The 20,546-nt window shown below is 46.1% G+C and overlaps 1 protein-coding gene across 7 annotated transcripts in view; it reads right to left on the reverse strand.

Moving 5' to 3' along the window:
- The window catches only part of LOC144941126 (receptor-type tyrosine-protein phosphatase delta-like), a 613,380-nt gene extending 593,109 nt beyond the window's left edge, over positions 1–20,271 (reverse strand). For 3 of the 7 annotated variants that reach the window (XM_078867648.1, XM_078867645.1, XM_078867643.1), the window contains exon 1: positions 19,771–20,270. The gene's annotated coding sequence lies outside the window, so the exon portion shown is untranslated. Of the gene's footprint in view, positions 1–19,770 lie in introns of all 7 variants that reach the window. The other 4 variants (XM_078867651.1, XM_078867649.1, XM_078867646.1 and 1 more) reach the window with 3 other exon arrangements.
- Between the last annotated feature and the right edge of the window lie 275 nt (positions 20,272–20,546).

The raw sequence follows: 20,546 nt of genomic DNA on the forward strand, positions 1-20,546 counted from the left end.
AAGTGAAAGGGAAACGACTGATTGTTTTTTGGCAGTGACTAAATTATTATATAACACTACCACAACCAGTGGCGAGCATTCTGCAGAGCACTTTAATTCTTTGTATTTTTATTTGAAGCTTTCGTGACTGCAGGAATCCATACTCTAATAAATCACACATAAATGCAATGTGGCCATGACTGGCAAATGGAAAATAAGAGGATAGTGCACTTGCTGAAGAAAAAGTAGGTTTTCATGAGCCACTGTTTGCAAAATGTGATTCATTTTATTTTATACCTACGTGACTTTACCGAAAAAACCAAAGAATATTCTTTCTATTGTCTAGTTTAATATAACATGAGCATACAGCTAACATTGGCTGCCCCTCATAACAAAACAAACATACCACAAAGCAAGGTGTAAAATTTTGGACCACGCTTTGGGATTTCTTTTCATAGCATGCGATGTCATCACTGAAGTTATTGAAATAGGGATTCTAAATTCATCACTAGTTTTAAAGCTCTTATCAGGTTATTACAGGGATTGCACTTTAATTCTACTGACTAATTTTGGGTCAACGTGGATTGATTTCCACCGTGAAGAAAATCAAGCGGTCTTGGGCAGGACAAGTCATGGTGGGATCATGGCTGATGTTTAAAACTAACTATAAACTATAAAAACGAAACTATAAACTTTTTTTTTCTATTGAGCTATATAGCTCTTTTTCAGAAGCGACCTGGCCACAAACAATATCTGCCTGAAGTGGCTTATTGTGTAGAAATTGATAGCAGCGATATACTCGAAACGAATGTTTCTAAATGTGGAGGGAAAATTCGGAGGACCTGGATACAAATCCAAGTGCCCACGGGGAGAACACACAAACTCCAAATATTCTGGCGTCAGGGTCGGGATATAACCTGCAACTTCCTGTATACGGGGCGAGGTAGTTAACATCTCGCAACCAAAGAAGCCAACATGCCCAAGAGGGTCTCCATTACAAAGATGCACAGGTGCTAGTTTAACACGTAGGCTTTCGTAACCATTATCCATAATATAGGTTAACCCAAAAAAACTTGTATCATGGAGTACAGGTGCTACATTGCTGCATCACGGGAACATGAGAGATGGTGGTGGATTAGGGTAACCTTCATCCAGCAGTGGATTTACCATGGTAGGCAATACTGATGCTTGCAATGTGGCCATGACTGGCAAATATAAGATAAGAGGATAGTGCACTTGCTGAAGAAAAAGTAGGTTTTTATGAGCCACTGTTTGCAATATTAGACAACTTTTTATACATTTCATTTTATATATATACCAAACAGAAACACACATACAGTTGAGACATTAGCAATCTACTGCTTTTATTCACTAAACAACAGTCACAGATAAAGTAAAAATTGTCTGTGCCTGGATTATACTGTGGTACCAGAAATGTTCTTTTTGCAAAATTTAATACTGCCAAAAGTGATCCTTTCTCCTTGACCCAATACACATTTTGTTGAGATGCAAAATATCCCAGGTAGGCTGAGATGCACGACATCTGGACAAAAGCGTTCCGTTGTTTTGTGAACAGTGCTGATCCATCGCCAGTAGCGCATGTGTTAATCTATACAGCATTCACACGTTCAGTAAAAGTTCATCGCCAGAAATTACAATTTCAAATTATGACAAAGTTGTTTCAATGTTATGGATAATTGCTTTAATTAGTCACAATAATATTGGTTGTAGCATTTGATAGAAACAGTCACACAAATAAAAAATCATCTTCATCACCCCATTGTTGCAGGATTTTGAATATTAACTGAACTTTTTTAGTGCCGTTTGCGTAATTCAATCCCCATTCCTCCTTTCCAAGCATTGCACATTACTGGAAAACAGCCTCGAACATAGATTATTATTATCAAAAACAATTTGCCAACTGCATGTAACATATTACCATACAAATTGCCGAACACTGGTACAGACAAAAGTAAAAGGGGTTTGCTTAATGTGGTCTCTCTAATTAAAATACTGAAATGTACTAACTATACCCTCAATAGTACGAAAACAATTTCATCGAAATCATTTTTAGGCAATGTATAATTAATTTGCAGACACTGCAAATTAATTATACATTTTATTGTGTGGAACCTGTCATTTTAGAGAATGCATTTGATACAATTCCCAAAACGGTAATTTTAATGCGCAACACTTATCTAATGTAACAAAATCATTGGAAATAAATTGGGTCGAACTTCTGATGAATGGTAAATGTCAAAACGCACTTTCTAAAAGCCTTCAAAGTGCCACTTTCAAAAAAAATAATGAATTGTATATACAGATGTAATGACCTGTCGGCCTGGAAGGATAATCACAGGTATGGGCAAGGTTATGTAACAACTAATCAGAAGGGGGCGTATCTGAGTTAAAGGTCAAAGGTGGGGTTAGTCGGGAAGCTCTGGGAACCTGCTCGAAGGTTCTGGAAGGGGGCGTGGCCAGAGGTGGGGCCTGCCCACGCCGAGAGGTACACAAGAGGGATCAACCTGAGGGTTCATGGTTGTTGTGGGGTCCCAGGTCCTGGCTGCATCGTCTGGCCGCATGGAAGATCCTCCGCACGGCTCCCATCGCCGTCATCGTCACACTAGTCAGTCAGCTGTGTGGTTGGATGTAGGTGATGGGACTATGTAGATAGGTCGGCTGTACGTAGCTAAAGTGGACGCGTGTATATATATTACCCAGTGTTGTGCCCAGTGAGAGGAGATGTGTAGATATGTATCGGCCTGTGTTGTGCCCAGTGTGAGAATAAATAAGAAGCCCTCTACACGACGTGTCTTGGAAGTCACTCATTACACATACATTAAAAAACTTTTTATTTTTCAAGAACTCTCTTCTTCTTCTCTATATTTCCTCGATGATAGAAATAGATTGTCATGGGCAGTTCTAAAGTCTTACCAACAAAGGCAATCTACACCCTTCTTCCAGCGAACATTGATGAATGTCAGACTATGGCCCACGTTCCAGAAACACAGGAAAGCGAGCTGGCCCGGTATGCATAGCAAGTTGGATTGGCCCGTATTGTTTCCACAGTTTCCTTACAGGGCGGACCCACACAGACGCACGGCCTGTTCTTCCTTCCTTTCAGCCCAAGTGTACAAATACCCTCACGACCTTCACGACTTCACAGGCCGGATGTGGAAAAGTTCCGCATAGCACCTTCGGGGGCAGTATTTATGATTTAAACACCTTGATTTGTTATGTTATTGCAATCACTTCCCTCTGGCAGTAGACGGGAAAGAGTAGGGGGCCCAGAGATTAACCCTTTCCCGGTCCGAGATCTCTGCAAGTTGCAGTGTGGGTCCCGTTCACTGCTGAATCACAGAACGTGCAAACGGTTAGCGTTAATTTTATTTAGAGGCATAGCACCGTTATTTTTAAAGACACTGTATTGTGCTCAACGCATAGAACTGCAGCGACACGACCGCACTGTATGATATCTAGTGCCAAATTGTGCCAGACGCCCTCCCGGATGGCCTTGTGGCAGCCTCGGTATGTCTTTCGACCTGAAGACGTACCGATTAAGTTAATTTATTTTATACTCTTTGGTTCTTTTGGTAAAGTCGCGTAGGTACCCTACGTGTGAAGTCACGTTATACCTACGTGACTTTACCGAAAGAACCAAAGAGTATGGATTCCTGCAGTCACGAACGCTTCAAATCAATACTATTTTATTTAAGTTTTTCTCCTGATTCGAATGTACCGATGACGTACGTACATGTACGTCATCGGTACAGAATCGGAAGATAAACTGATGACCTACACAAAAGGAATGGGAAAGGGTTAAGGGTCCAATCCAAAGAGCTGAGCATTGGTGCAAGAAACGATCCTGACTGGGCTGCTCCAGGAAAGGCCCAGCACACCATGGGTCAAATTTCTGATTGTCATTGAAAAAAACAGCAGGGGTCTCATCAAGAATTCCTTTAATTGATTTACATGTTTCCCAAATTAGGCGAATCCAAAGAAGGCATTTAAAAATTACACCTTTGCAACGGATTCCATATTTAAATGAATATTCAAAATCAAATTCAAAATTTTAGCCGTTAATTTCACTATCGGTATAAACGCAACAGTCAGCATGCACAGAGCAAGGAGTATTAAAAGTTAAAATCTTGATGAGTTAGCGCTACATGGTTGTCGTAGCCACTCCGCATGTAACGGTGCTCCAATCCATTAATTAATATCAATTTTTAAGCTCACGATACATGCATGGAATTTTGTGCAAGAATAGACGATGTGTGATATTTACACGCGAATGATATTCCAATATTACAATTAGGCTAAATGTGGGAAGACAAACTGTATTATTGAGACAGACAATGTCAAGAAAAAAGAGAGGAAATAAAGTCATACATTCTTGAATGGAATCATGACCCCGAATCATGGCAAAGGAAAATGTGCCACCCTGTCGTTACCTGCTCATGACTACTGCTGGCGGTTTTGACTCCACTAGAGGGAGCTCTACGGAGCCCATATCGAGGGTGTTTGGCTCTTCTCTGCTGACGTGGATGTACCCAAACTTGACCCCCACCATACGCAAAAAGCCGGTCAACTGATGGTGGTGTATCCATTCATACTGCTGGGTGGACGCAGACTCGGTTATCTCGGGAACTTGCTCATTCTTTGAACTTCCGCACCAGCAGATAGATCTGGTGAACTTTACAATTGCAAATCCATGTGTGCTAACCATTACACACCATGACCCCGAATCATGATCAATCGTCAAATCGTCGAGAGAGTTCATCGTTACACATGCCTATCGGCCACACTGGGTTAACCTTTATACATGCCTCGCGGCCACACAGCGTTGATCGTTATACATGCATATTCTTAGGTTTTTTCGGTAAAGTCACGTAGGTAAAAAAATAAAATTAATAAAAGTAAAGTAAAAATCACGACGTTTCGGAGGCAACACAAGCTTCCGTCTTCAGGTGGAACCGTCACAGCACGCTTGCTGTATCAAGTAAATGAGAGATTCCAAGAGCTACTACCCCGTATATATACTGGTTGAGAGGGGGGGGGGGGATGGGCCAGGGCAGGCCCCCTTTTTATTATTATGGTAAGGTGCGGCTTGAGACTACGGCTAGTCTACATAACAAAGGACTGAGCCTTTATACATGCCTAGCGGCCACACAGCGTTGATCGTAATACATGCTTTGCAGCCACACTGCACGCCCCTTGCCACAACCCCAAACGTGCTCATCCGTGCGGCCCTTTCACTCCTCAGTGCTTTAGCCTCCCCAGCTTGCCAGAGTTGAGCCAAAGTGAGCAGCTGCCCCCATTGGCATCTGTACACCCTCCAAATGTCGCTGTAACAGCACGTACGAACCCGTGCGGTGAACTTATGTGACTCAACTCCTCAACGGCGCGTGCGCTTAAACATGCACAATGCACACATGCATGCATTATAAATATGCTAACATTCTGCACTGTATAGAACACATATGCAAAGGTCGGTGTCATTTGCATATATCATATCTTGGGAAAGGGTCTGTATTGGCAACCTAGAACTAAAGAAGACGAAATTTCCCATTCCTACTGCAAGGCCAAACCAGACGAGGCATGTTTTACGATCACTCATTCATTCATTCCTCCACCTTTGTGGATGACTCGGGGTCTACTAGGCATGGACCGTTTCGTCTCTATCCACGCTGTCTCCTGCCACGACACTGCAAGGAAAACAGCATCTCTCTCTCTTGTTTTGCTTCTTCAAATGGCACTGCTCAGCTGTGGAATTCTTGCAAAGAGTATATTTTGCCACGTTTCTTTTATCAATTCAAAGCCGGTGTTAAACTCTCGTCTAATAACACCTTCAACGGTGCTGTTCGTTGCCGGACACCCGGCATATTTTTTTGGCGGGGAAGATGGGGGGGTGTACCCACTAATTGTGATTAAAACATAACAGCATCGAAAGATTTGCGATTTCAAATGCCCGGAGTGAGGTCAATTCGGCCCATCATTGGCCACCGGTGGTCGTGCAGGGAAATGATGCACGACAAGCACCATAGGAATGTGGAGTTTCCAATCGGTGGCTGTGCACACAGGGTATGAGCACCACACACCCACGCCCGTGCGCACTCACCTTTACCTGTTATTAAGGGCAGGTTCTTAGGTTTTTTCGGTAAAGTCACGTTGGTAAAAAATTTAAATTCATAAAAGTAAAATCAAATAAAAATCACGACGTTTCGGAGGCAACACAAGCTTCCGACTTCAGGTGGAACCGTCACATCACGATAGCTGTATCAAAAACCTAAGAATATGAATCCTTGCAGTCACGAAAGTTTCAAATCTAGAATTAAGGGCAGGGCCCGGTCTCCCTCGAGGACAACTGTTGACCCCCCATCGTGAAGCGGTAGCGGTCTTTCACCCCAAAAAGGGTTGACGAATCATGTAGACTCAGGCTCGGCTTTGAATCTTATTTCGGCATCAATGTTACCCCATTAGATATCTCCTGACGCCTTGATATTTGTTTTGTACAGCCCGCTTTGCGCCAAAGAAAGGGGACGGGCCCAAGGACGAGATGCCGTGGAGACGGAGCGCTGAAATGTCAGCCGGTGTGCAACAGCTCGACAAATATTTGCATCGTGAGAACATGAAATATGGTAACAGCTTGGACAGTCCTTTATCTTGCGGTGCATATATCATTGCTGCTGCTGCTGATGATGATGATGAATTTGACCAGACACCATATTTCACGTCCCCAGAAGTAGAATGTCTTGGAAACACATTTATAACACCGTATTTTATCGAGATCTCTCCAAACAGAAGTTTTCACACTCACCCTTTAAAAAAGAAAAACACAACATGCACACGTTTTCAAACTTCTATTTTCTTGAGGAGTTTGGAAAATGAGATCCCCCCCCCCCCCGTGGATAGGTACAGAGGAGTTTTAAAAAATTGAGTTGAGGGATGGCAGAGGCCCGAGAGGAGTGAGGCGTGCAACGATGAGATGTCGCGGCCATCGGATTGGTAACAAATCCAGACCTCACATCCAAGACGCCAAGGCCAGCAGCGTGACGTCACGAGATCTGCACCTAATCCTCTCGTCACATCGCGAGCGCTGGCGAGGGACACAGAGCTTTATCAGGCAAGTGCAGCCATAACACCATTCCCACCTCGATAGAGCTATACGTTACGGACTGGCTTGGGTCCACACGACATTAATCCTACTCCCCGCTTGGCTACAAACACCAGCGCTGGCTGTCGGCCTCAGACTGGATACAACTTTGAACTATAAATCATAATTCACATTACAGGGATCAAAGGTTCATTGAGCCATTTGTCAAAAGTATTTTCACCCCCCCCCCCACCCCCTCGCACTATAGAATCAGTGCGGACTGAATCACTGCATCATGCCAAAGAGCAGAGGGGCTCTGGCACTTTTCACATTCATTCGCTTACCAAGGAGCGCGGCGGTTTTTTTTTTTGAGTTTACAATTTGGGCGCAAATAAACTGTGCCATTATATTAAATCATTCCACGTAATAACACTCGTTGGCGGACACAGAGGTTAATGCTCGTAATTGCAGTTGTACATTTTTCCCATTTAAGCAATTAATCCTCGGTTCCTCCGCAAGCCTACGGATGTTGTCGTTATGTTAATGCGGGGGTGTACGGCTAAGTGTGGGCTATTACCAGTCGCTTTGGAAATTCACGGCACCCGCTCTGCCTCCAACAAATGACGCATTTCGCTCAGAGTTTCACGCAAAGAAATGCGAGAGAGAGAGAGAGCGCGAATACCCGGGCCCCAATTTTTTTCGTTTTCGCCAAAACGCGGGGCCCCCTCTTAGAGCCGAAACGTAACAATGTGAAGAAAAGAAAACACACATCGAAGAAACGGGGCTTCTGAGCATTTCTATCGCTGGGGGTTATTACAAAGAGCACCATGGGGGGGAGGGGGGTGGTGGGGCTGAAATGCGCCCCATGGGGCGAACCGTGCTCAGTGACCCAAAACAAATTAGCTTTGACAAATCGTATACTTGAAAAGGGGGGGGGGGGCGGTGTGTGGGGGGACCAACATGGTCCTGAATGAGACGGCACACTTTAGGAGGCCTCCACCCATATGTTCACAAATGCGTCGAAGGGAGAACCCCAAGGTGCATTAGCTACCATTAACCCCAGCCCGCGAGTGTCATTGCGGGGTGCACGCGCGCGTTCAGCTCAAGCCGTTTTCACCTGTGGGCTCAACGGCGTACTTACACGCAGAGGCTTTTATCTGCGGTTGTTTGGGTGTGCGTGGATGCGAGCCGCCCGGGTTCGATTTCTGCTCGCGGACAACACCAGCGACCGGTTCTGGGTCCTCCCCTCGGTCGACTCGGCCTCGAATGAAAACCCGGTGTGTTGGCATCGCCACTTCGAAAGACTAAGGCGGACGGGCGTGGTGCTGGCTACCCACCAACTTCGTGTGCCGTGCCGGCCTTCATAGGTGCTCGCTAACAGCACTTGCCACAACCAGTCTGTTGAGGCTGTGCGGGGGACCTTTGTCTGTGTGCTTGAGCTCGTCTCTTACGATGTCACACGAGTTTGCTTTCACCAGCGGAAGGAGGCGTTGCTCTTAACCAGAGGGCTGAATTCATAATGAAAAAAATACTCGAGCATTTAAATTAAATTCGCGTAACATTTGTATCGTTTAACCAAAAAAAAATGTTCATTCGTAAAAAATTAGAGCGAGTATAATCATGACAATCGCGTAGACTGTACGCCAGAACACGAGCAAAAATATGGCGACACAAAGCGAAGGTGACAAAAGCTGTTTATTAATGCATCACGGGATGTGATACAACAACAACAACAACAACCAACAAAATGCAACCACACACGCATTGGCAGGAATTGACATTACCTCCCCCCCCCTCCTCCTCCTTATTAGCATTGCGCCGAAATGAAAGGCACTGCGCGGAGCACACAACAGGGCCTCGTGACAATTTTGTTTTTTTTTGCAAAATCGTTTCTAGTGTGGAGTGTGCACGCGAGCACGTGGTACCGCAGGAGCCTGAGCCTCGCTAATCCACCTCGGAGGGAATGGCGTGGGCACGTACACATCAAAAGGAATAAGAATGAAGAGAAGTGACGTAGAGGGGGGGGGGTTAACCCGGCCTACATCTCGATTAGAAACATTTGAAAGCCCTGGATGTTCATAATACATGCCAAAGACAGGGCTATGTAGTTTTGCAGAATTTCGTTTTACTAAATTTCCCCCCCCCCTCCCCCCCATGTAATGTAAATCAATCTCGTTCGATTATGCGTGGAATGGTGAAGCCAGCGAGATATTTGGTTGGCAAGTTTAGTGAGTTGGCCTTAAGTTTCATGTTCACAAATGTTTTCCGGTTGACTTTTCCATCGTACGCGCCCCATCATCACACACCGTTCTTTCCAAAGACGCAATGAATATTCAAATGTAGCATAGCCAACGGGGCCACACCCTCCTCCACCCATCAAACTACTAGCGCCACCTATTGGCGGAATGCCGGTTACACAAAGGACAAATCGAAGCAATCTTCATCATTTCGTTTCGCTGGATTTATGCAGATGCACGAGCAACAACTACAATTTTACATTTCGGTGCTCCAGCCCAGACAAGCGCGTCACGAGTAGCGGAGTGTATCGTCACAACTACCACCACCACCATCACCACCATCACCACCATCACCACCATCACCACCATCACCACCATCACCACCATCACCACAAATAGCACTAACAGCATGACCAACAGCACCACAAACACCACCAATAGCACAAACACAAACACGGTGTGTTGAACTTCTTTCGCACCGTACGTAACCAACCGTGGTATCGGAGGTTCGGGGGAAGGATAACAAACTAAACGCAACAACCTAAACAAAGACAAAGTTCCCCCACATAACCTTAATAGACTGTTGAGGCAAGTGCCGGTAGCGAGTAACACCCAACGAAGGCCGGCACAGCACACGAGGGGGGGGGGGGGGGTGGCCAGCACCACGCCCGACCGCCTTTGTCTCCCGAGTGGCGATGTTTAACACACCGCCACCAGGTACGCATTTAAGGCCGAGTCGACCTAGGGGAGGCCCAGGACCGATTCAGATCATCATCACTGTCGCTGGCCGTGAACGGTACTCGAACTCGGACCGCCGCGTTCGCAGCACGGCGCGTGAACCATTGCACCACCGCTCCCCACTAACGCATAAGCGCCACCACCAAGACACTGGGTGCCAAGTTCAATCCTGTGAGCCCCCCCCCCAATCAACAGCCTTCACAGGGGCCTCCTTGAGCCACTCGGTATGCACCCCGTATGGGTCTATACCCCCCCCCTTCCTCCTCGCCCCCACCCGCAAACTTCAAAATTGTTTCCACATCCCTGCCTCGGATGATTATTTGACCAATGTTCCAGCGAGCGAGTTCAATTACACTTCTGTGCACTGCTTGCACTGGCGACCAAAAACTTCCCCTCCCCGTGTTTAATTGCCTATGGTGGCATTTCCACGTTCTCGGCGAGGGTCTAACGATGAATTGATTCATCAATTAATATTGATCATTTAACTTAATCGAAATGTGAGTGGTAACATTCGACGTGTGTTTTTTTTCCTATGCGTGCATGCTTTGTACAGAGTGGGACCAACGTGACCCTTGCAACCACTAGAGGTCACTACTTTCACCGCATTGTTAATCATTCAATGGAATCGCAAACCCCAACTGTGACTATTCATCAAAACGCTGGAATGGGGAATCGGTGGGGAGGTGAGTTAGACCCCTAATTAAATAACATTTATTTTAAAACCGGCAAATGGAAATCCGCGACAATCTCAGCATAAGAACCGGAAGTGGCGTGGCACTCGTGTGTAGACAGTAGTCTTGGAACATTTGCACAGTCAGAAAAAAAAAATCCTTGTTTAGCTTGTGAGATAATTTGCAGAAGCTATATTTAAAGATCCTACTCCTTTGCTCCAAGGGACTTATCTGCCGCAGTGCCAGCGTAGTTGGAAGCTAGGTTCCGTGAAATTAGGGTCTCACCCGCCTACACACAATTAACATTTGAACTCAGCCAAAACAATACTGAGAGCGTTAACGCTCACTGGGACTCTAAATGGACCATGGCAAATGCAAATGTGTGTGTTCCTTCCCAAAAAAATACCCACCCATTTACCTGTCGATCCAAGCCATTCATGCGTAAATACCCGCCACAAACAATCTGCCTACTTAAATGTTTACACTTCCCTTCAATGCACACAATGCCACTGTGATATTATTATGGATGTAAGGATGCACTCCCCATCACCAATTTGATTAATCGTCTCGATTCTTGGCCAGGTTTGATTCGAGAATGGATTTAAAAAATTCTTACTCCCGTCTCATTTGTGCAGTTTTGTTCGCTCCATGCATCTTAAATATGTTAGCTTGTGTTTTGTACAGCTCGTGTAAGTCCACTGCTGGATGAATGCCTCCCCAAAGCGTGTCTGTCATGGGGGACGTTAGACCATACTTCACCACCCTGGTCAGTGCAGGTTGGTGCAGGGGAGCCCAGGACTTCAGATATCACTCGTCACTGACTCTAGCCATGACCAGGAATTAAACTCGAGTATGCAGGTTAATAGCACAATGAACGAATCACTGCATCACTGCACCACTTGAGCATATGATTTGCGTAGATTGAAAAAAAATGCAATTCGATGTATGTATGATTTTCTTTGGACAAACAACATTATCAGATGATATTCTTATGTTTTTTCGGTAAAGTCACGTAGGTAAAACATTAAAATTAATGAAAGTAAAATAAAATAAAAATCACGACGTTTCGGATTTGCTGCAAATCTGGCTGTGACGGTCCCACCTGATGACGGAGACTTGTGTTGCCTCCGAAACGTCGTGATTTTTATTTTATTTTACTTTCATTAATTTTAATGTTTTACCTACGTGACTTTACCGAAAAAACCTAAGAATATGAATCCTTGCAGTCACGAAAGCTTCAAATCTAGAATTATCAGATGAATCGATATGTCATTACACCCCTATTACAAATGAAGAAAATGCCCAATGTATAGCTAATATGAGATGTAACGTCATTTCATCCATGTGCTCCGAGCGGGGTGGAAAAAACCTGAAATCTAAAACAAATTCTGTTTGACTTTGGAGGAATTTGAGACTCAGAAACCTTTCACCAACCCATGCTGACCACGCAACCATCCACGACCAACACAAGGCATATATATATAATACTTCTTCTTGGTTCTTTCGGTAAGGTCACATAGAAGGGAAATAATAAAAAAATAAAACATAATAAAATAATTCTCACGACGTTTCGGCCACAACGCAAGCAGCCGTCCTCAGGTGAAGAACAGGTCTGTCGGAAAAATACTTCATCCCGTACTGGATTAACAGGGGGCTTGGTGTTATTATTTTTACACGTTTCAGAAGGGGGGGGGGTTCCTACCGAGTGGCATAGACAGTTTCAGATGTCATTGTAAAGGCCTGAATTTGGAATCAACATTTGGCATTAGACATATTGGCCACATTCAAAACAAACAGGGTCATGGAATGGAATGTACCATGCAATATGATTAGAAGCAGGGTGGCGTTTGCGTTAAATGCAGGACTTTGCATACGTTCCTGGCATGCGCTACGCATCTTACAACAGGCCACGCATTTGCGGAATTTGTAGAACTAACATAACTGCAGATTGCGACGGAAAAATTGCCACAGAAGTCAAATTCATTGTATTTCGTGACTTAAGAGACCGGATACGACTGTTGTGTTAAAAAAGCCGTCCCGTATGACGAGCGTACGTTCCCCCCGGCTGAATTAATGATACAAATAAACGTACACAAAGTGTTAATTAAATCATCCATCAAAAGCCACCGGCGGATTTTTCTTCCTTATTTATTTTCGTGCAGTAAACATCTACGCGCACTATTTTACACTGTGAAAACGTTCTACGTGCGGAGAACCAGCAAATGGATTTCCTTTATTTATTTTTCATTTGCCTGGGGTGAATTTCTCTTCTGAATAGAAGCACGCTACTGCATCTGGGCGCACTGCATTCATGAGCGTTGGGCCCCGACTGGTATTGGAACGGAGTTTTCCCATACCATTTTTCCGTAGATTGTTTCTGGGGCAGCATCACCACGTATTGACTTCTGGTCAGCTTAATGGAAGAGCCTCATTTTGAGTTTGCAGCCCGGTTATAATGTGCCTCCTTCCCCTGGCATGAACGACACAATGGCCAGCTGACAGCAAGCCTTAACGTGCTTTGTACGAAGTACGGAGATAAGCAAGAGTTGCTACTTGTTTGGGCATGCCTCAATTGCCACACTAAATCGTTTTGGTGATGTGGAGGTTAAAACTCTTGCGAGTATTGGTATTGCTCCGATAATTATTGTTATTTGGGGGGAGAACAGTGGCGCAGTGTGAACCCAACGATCTGCGCGTTATACCTGACCACGGCTACCATCCGTGAGGTTTACTCTTCGGTATAGTGGTGAAGAGTAAACCTTTATCCAGCGGTGGGCTGGCGAGATGCTGTAAATGATCATTCTATAATATGTAATTATTACTGTTGCAACCAAGCCATTTGCCAAGTCCACGCATCAATTAACATGTGCATTCATGTCCGCCTTTTGTTCGTCCACAGGCAATGCAAAATGAAATATGCCCATGGCACACGGGGACGTAAACACGGATGACGTCAGAAGGGGGTAATTTAAAAAGAAATTATTTTGCTGGCGAGGGATAGCGGAGATGAGCTCACGGTCCAATCATACCCACGCATATCATCTGCCCAAAACACTTGCACAATGAAATAGCAATTTAGACACCCCCCACCCACTCTCCTCTTTACTTAGGCAGACCATTACTCACGTTAGATCGTTCGCAAAGGAAACATATGACGTAGTGCGCAGACCTGCGAATTGTGTCTTGTTGTGGGCGCTGCGACCAAGTTGTAGGGGGCGTTCCCGTTGACCCTTGCAGACGACCGCAGGACACAGCCCAGAACACGCGCCGCCCAATCAATGGACGGTGGCAAAATGCTGTTCCCCATGCAACGCGGAGTGAACCACCAATTTGTATTGTTTTAATATATATATACACCGTGAACGTGTAATGCAGTTGCAGCGTATTTGATTTCAACCCATTAATGTGTTTATGTCAAGTGTCGATTTTTATTTTTTTATCACTAGCGTTATACCCTTGGTTCTTTCGGTAAAGTTACGTAGAAGGAAAATAATAAAGTAATACAAATATTAAACAATAAAATTCTCACGACGTTTCGACTGCAACACAAGCAATCATCTTCACGTGATGACCACCTGATGATGATTGCTTGTGTTGCAGTCGAAACGTCGTGATAATTGTATTGTTTTATATTTTTATTATTTATTATTTCCCTTCGACGTGGCTTTACCGAAAGAACCAAGAATAGAAATCCCTGCAGTCACAACAGCTTTAAATTAAAATTTAGCGTTATACCATTGTCGTGGACAAGATCGGCAGATAACTCATTTTAGGCGTAATCATTGGGTAACAGTTTTGCATTCGATGAAACTTCGCCTGTTTTGGCGAAGCGCAATGCTCATCAGCTGATGCAAAAACACTTAAATGTTGTCCAATTACCGTGAAATTTCACCGCGCGGTCAATTAAATCCTTCAAATAAATTATCTATGTAGAGACTCAGCGCTGGCAAACATAAAAAAAACTCATCGTGAAAAACATTGGTCGCGAAAGCCTACGTTCTTAAATTGACTGTCATTTTTCTGGACCCCCCAAGGCGGCTAAAGAATGTCTGGGTTCCCCACCACACATTAAAAACATTTAATTTACTGCTCGAGTATAGAACACACATGAGTGCTGTCCAGTCAAAGTGACAATGTTTCGAAAGGGCCCAAATATACGCCGCCTTCTCCAGCAATGAGCCCAGCCTTGTGGGTTTATCTCTCGCTGGATACCTGCCAGGCACACCAAATTAAAATGCCTGCTCGTTGCTAAATGAGCTCACATAGCACACACACACACTACATCTCGTTGCGGTTAATGCGAACGTTTTGAGAGAAACAGAAAAAAACGTACAGCGGAAGAGATAAGGGGTTTTTTTCAACACGAAAAGCAGTTTAAAAAAAGGGGGGGTGTTGACCCCCCACACTCTAAAAATGAATGAGGCTAAGACTAAAGCCAACAGCTTTTCACAATTAAAGCAAAGTAATTATTTCACTTAGTCATGGACCGCATTCAAAACTGCAATGTCTGCCAAGCTTGATTATCACCACCGTCATCATATTACCTTGATGGTTAATGTTGTATCTGGGCAATGCAATTAAAACCTTTTAGAAGTTAGGTTGAGAAAAAAAAAACGCTCAGTCAATTTTCAAGCAATCCAAGTTTTGAAAGTGGGCTTTTCTCTCAACTTCGATTTCGGTTTTCAATGGAGAAAAACATATATTGAATGCTGTTATATAACTGCTTCGTGGAAAGAAAAGTATTTACCGTTTGACTCCCCCCCCCCCCCCTCTACTGCAACCCAGATGTTGTTGCTGGTTTTATCTCTCGGCGTGGCAATATCAACTATAGGGGTAGGTTTTTAAAATGTCTCAAATATCCCCTCCTCGATCTATCTACCACCCGGCTATATATAAATGGGTGCACAACGGTCAGTCGATCAGTCGGTGGAGTTCTGTGGGACAGAAAATGTGGGTGCTCTTGCCTCTTTCCGGGATGTCTGGCCAACATGTAAGAGGAGGCCAAGTACCGTCTCGCGGAGGCCCTTCCAGCAGCAGTGGTGAGCGAGCAATTGCAGGGCTGCACCTTTACTATTTACTCACACTCGTAAAAAGGATGACGAATTAATGTCAAACCTCTGTGCGAATAAAAAATGCAGGTCCCTTATCCACTTCGCGTTTCTGCAGCACACTTTTAAGGACCGACAAAACTTTACAGCTGAGCGAGTTAAAACTTTAAAGGGCCCGTGCCTGCAAGTAAGAAAAGCAAATATCTGATTTATAATGACTGCAAAACATATTATTGTTGTTTTTCCATCACAGCGGAGCTAAAGGTTAATGCCTCCCGGCAGGCAACAACATTAGGCGAAAGCTGGTAAGTAAGCTCGTGGTGTGTATACAAGTTAGCGAGTCAACACTGGGACATGCCCCTGGGCTGCTCTGTATTCAAAGTACCGAGCTCGAGAGCGTTATACGCCGAGACAGGCAAATCTTTTGTGCTTTTGTGTAAAAGTTCCACGAGGGCAATAACGCAACACACAATGCAACACGCGCTCACGGATAATAATGCAAGTGTAATCCGCAAGGACAATGTCGACTCGAGCGACCGATGACAATTCTAATCTCGTATTCTTCGAAGGACGAGACAGCTCGGATGCGTCACGTGGTCAAGTCAACGTCTAGAAAAATAATACATCCCCAGAAGAAACCCGCATTTTTGGCCAGACGGATTATTGTTTTGCCTTCACAGGACAGGATCAGCACACAGCTCCACATTGTTTCAGTTCTCATGTTAAAATACTTAAAATAGACGAATCCACATCGTCACTGAAACCGAGTAATTTTCCTGCCATTGGGCGTGACGTCGTAGCTGGAATACATGCTCGCGATTATCATTGCAACCATTTGTTGTTTGATACTGCGCGAAATATGCCAGGGCGTCTCGGAGAACTTCACATCTCATCTCACAAAGACAAAGCCGTATAGACTGCACCACGCCCAGCCTCCTTTGTCTCCCGAGCGGTGATATTTACACCACGCACCAGGTACTCAATTGAGGCTGAGTCGACCTAGAGGAGGCCCAAGACCGGTTCAGATAATCGTCACTGGTGTTGACCGCGAGCGGGAATTGAACTCGGGTCGCCGCGTTCGTAGTGCACCGCGCTAACCGATCTACACACTTGCTCAAGTTCAAGGGGTCACCAAAGTCACCGTGGCCAGTGATTCGACCGCACCTCGCCATCGCTTCATTCGGCCAGATCCCACAGCAGTTACACAACCTGATCTCCAAGGTCTTATTCCCATGCACGTGTGAAGTATCACCACACGAAGGCTGCGGATATGGGTATCCCCGACACCCGGCGTTTCCCTGCCTCGCTTAAAGGCTTTCATCTACGTGTTGTCTGTTTCCCCCCTCCCCCCCCCCCGCTTTTATTCCAATTTGCGTTATCCGGGTCATGTCACGAGCTGGAATGTTCATTCAGAACTCTTCCCTGAGTTGTGCGTCACCCCGACATTGGAGAGAACAGTAAAGCGATAACGCAGAGCTGCTGATGAGATACGCTGCAGTTTCCCACTTGCCCTATTACAGAGCGCTCTTTTTGACGGCAGTCAAAACTGAAATGTGACTAAATTCTCGGCGCTGGAGATGTTAAATCCAATGTTATGATGTTGTGGTGGTGGTGGGGTCATATGTGACCAGGCTGAGACAATCGACTAGAACGCTCACCGTTTAAATCACAATTCTGCGCCGCGGTGCTCTGGCTTACGGTGCCCTAGAGATCACCACGTGCACATACGATAAGTCTATGCACTACATTGCAATGGTTTACATAACGAATCCATAGCATATCGTCCCTACTAATAGTGCAACTATTCGCATCGTTCTCGGTGCCATTGGGGGTACAAAACATTTGGCGAAACGTCACCTGTTATATGCGTGTGGTGTTATTGACAAATATGTTGAGTATTTATTTACTTTAACACCTAGGCTTTCGCCACCAATGTTATTCATAATAGAGTGATGGCGGTGTTAACGACACGTTTATATTAATGCCATCTCACCCAAAAACCTCTTTTATGGAGTATTTGTTATTTTGTTACCATTCGTTCATTACTGCGATGAATGGAAGCGCCTCTAGTGGCAGGGAGCTGGGTGATGTGCGTGAAAAAAACATGTTCTGTATCTGAACCCTGGACAGCTCCGGCTGAACTGAACCAGGGGCAGTGCATAATAGGCACTCGCCACCTGCCCTCCACCCCCCTTGCATCACAGATCCAACGTGGGAGCTCAGATAATTCACTCTGGCCACGTGCGTTCATATCCATTAACACAGCCGTGCCTTCACCACAGCTGTCGCAGGCCGAGGGAGCGAAATATTGTTACCATGTTACCATGCACGCGAAGCTTTAGAGGGGGGGGGGGGGTGGTGGGGGGAGGGGATACAATTAATTGATTTTCGCCAGGTTTCACGTTTCGGTTAATTAAGCAGTCATCAATTAGGGGTCCATGGTATAAGCATAGCCGGGCCCTCGCTCAAAGCTACTGATGGCAACCGCAGCCTCAACCGGGAGTGTTCATTCATGAATTAGCATGCAGCCGAATAGGCCGTTAATGATACCTTTAAAAAAAAGTAACGTCAAATTAGAAATATTAGCTTTATTTTTAAAAACGTTCTATACAAAAAGTCATATACTGCGAGTACAGAAAGTACGTACTGTATTGCACACCGAGGGAAATGGAGCGAACTCGTGTGCAGATGCTCTCGATGGACTGTGATATCGCACAACAGTAAGAGATGGTGACGATGTGGGGAGGAGTTCATGACACAGCAGTGGATGGATCATGGCTCATGATGGATATGAGTCAACGTTTCTGGCGACTGGCAGGGCGATTGATCTGGCCAAACATCCCAATGTGGCAACACCCTCCAGAACAAACATGTGGAGTCTGGAGACGCCTTGTGTATGTATGTATACGTTGTACGATATCACGAGCATCAATCATTTCCCGAAACGCTGGCCAATGGCACGTTATTGTGTCGCTGCAAATGCTATTTCTCTCTCTCTCTCACCTGTCATGAATAAAACATGAAGATTACGCAACGCCGCGTTGACGAACGGACGCGGTGAGTTCCCCCCCCCTCCCCGAAGCTGCTAATTCGTTTTATTAATTTTAATGTAATATATTGATTTCTCGCCCTTGGGTAAGAGAGCAGCAGTGGGTGCTGTGCGTACCACGGGGGGGGATGGGTGGCATTCCCCGTGACGGGCGTGGAGGGGGTGATGACTCCGCACGTGGTAACGATGCCTGCTCTCACACACGCGCAGGCTGGTCCTGCTGTGGTGGTATCCTTTTAATAAATTGCAAGCTTCGTGTGATTATATATATACACACACACAAACTGCCCGCAGTTGTTGAAGGGTGTCTGGGCAAAATGCAATCAACGGCCGTAGCGGCGTTGACTCACATGGGGAGCGCTTTGAGACCCAGCGCAGAATGCTCGCTAGACAAAATCCGATCACACGACTGCTCGTTCTGTTTATCGTTTGACATTCGTTTAAAGTGTCTTCAACATCGTCGGTGCCGTGATCCCCCCCCTCCCCCCCCCAAAAAAATGACAAAGATCCCCCATATAGCCTGACCAAACTGTTGGGGCAAGTGCTGTGAGCGAAGTACGGTAATCTGAAGGCCTGTACGGCACACGAGGGGGTGGGTGGCCAGCACCTCGCCCGGCCGCCTTTGTCTCCCGAGTGGCGATATTTACACACCGCACTTAGTACTCACTTGAGGCCGAGTTGACCTAGGGGAGGCCCAGGGCCGGTTGAGATGATCGTCACTGAGTGTTGGCCGTGAGCGGGAATCGATACCAGGTCGCCGGGACGGCAGCGCAGCGCGCTAACCGCTGCACCACCGCTCCCCAAAATTGCTCAACGTTGTCTGTGTCGTGGTTCCCCACCTCACCCCCACACTTTAAAAAACATGCTATACAGCTGCATAGGCGAATAATTAATCAAACCGCTGCGTGTTGACCACCTCCCTCCTCTGCCGCCCTTCAATTCACCTACAGCTCACCTGGAGAATGTATGCAGGTGCTGAACGGGGTCCCCCAGAAGGCTTTTGGCGTGATCCTCACGAACAGCGCTCTCCCCCCGCCTCTCTCTCCTCCGTCCTCCTCCCGAGAACACCTAACCAGGAACGTCGCTCTAAAGAGTTGAATCCCGGCAGGGAGGTCCCAGTGAGGCTTTGATGGTGGGCCGGGTTTGGGGTGGGGTGCGGATTTGGTTGGGGGGGGGTGTCATGAGAACCTTGAAATTCGGAAGAGGCCTCACCGCGCCCTCTCCAGAAGTTCCACCAGGAATTCAGAGAAGTCGGCTTGCAGAGTTTGAGGTCGTGGTCCGGAGACCCTCTATAAGGAAGGAGTGAAGCGCTCGTCTGAGGAGGTGCGGAGAGGAAACCCGACGAGACGCCGTCGATATCGGTACAGCGGATGAGACGCGTCGCGCGTTGTCTCTCCCGAGGTGTTTGAAGCGTGCGCACATGGCGCTCCCCCCTGCCCCTCCCCTCTCTCTCCCCTCTCTCTCTCCCTTCTCCCCTTTCTCTCTCCCCCGCTCTCGCTCCCCGGCCTATTTATCGCACACTTATATTCATCACCACTCCTCCTCCCCCCCCTCCTCTCTCCATCCCTTCTCCGACGTCCCACACGTCTCCTCCCCTTCTCGTCCCGCGCTTCTCGCACGACCTCTACAGACCCAGATGAACCGAGCCGGCGTCGATGTTGTTTGAATGGCGAGGAGGAGGAGGAGGTGAGCGTGGTGCCACGAGCGCTCGTGAGAATGTAGCCATAGGCG

This window comes from Lampetra fluviatilis, chromosome 24, assembly GCF_964198595.1.
Source record: "Lampetra fluviatilis chromosome 24, kcLamFluv1.1, whole genome shotgun sequence".
Taxonomy (NCBI): Eukaryota; Metazoa; Chordata; class Hyperoartia; order Petromyzontiformes; family Petromyzontidae; genus Lampetra; species Lampetra fluviatilis.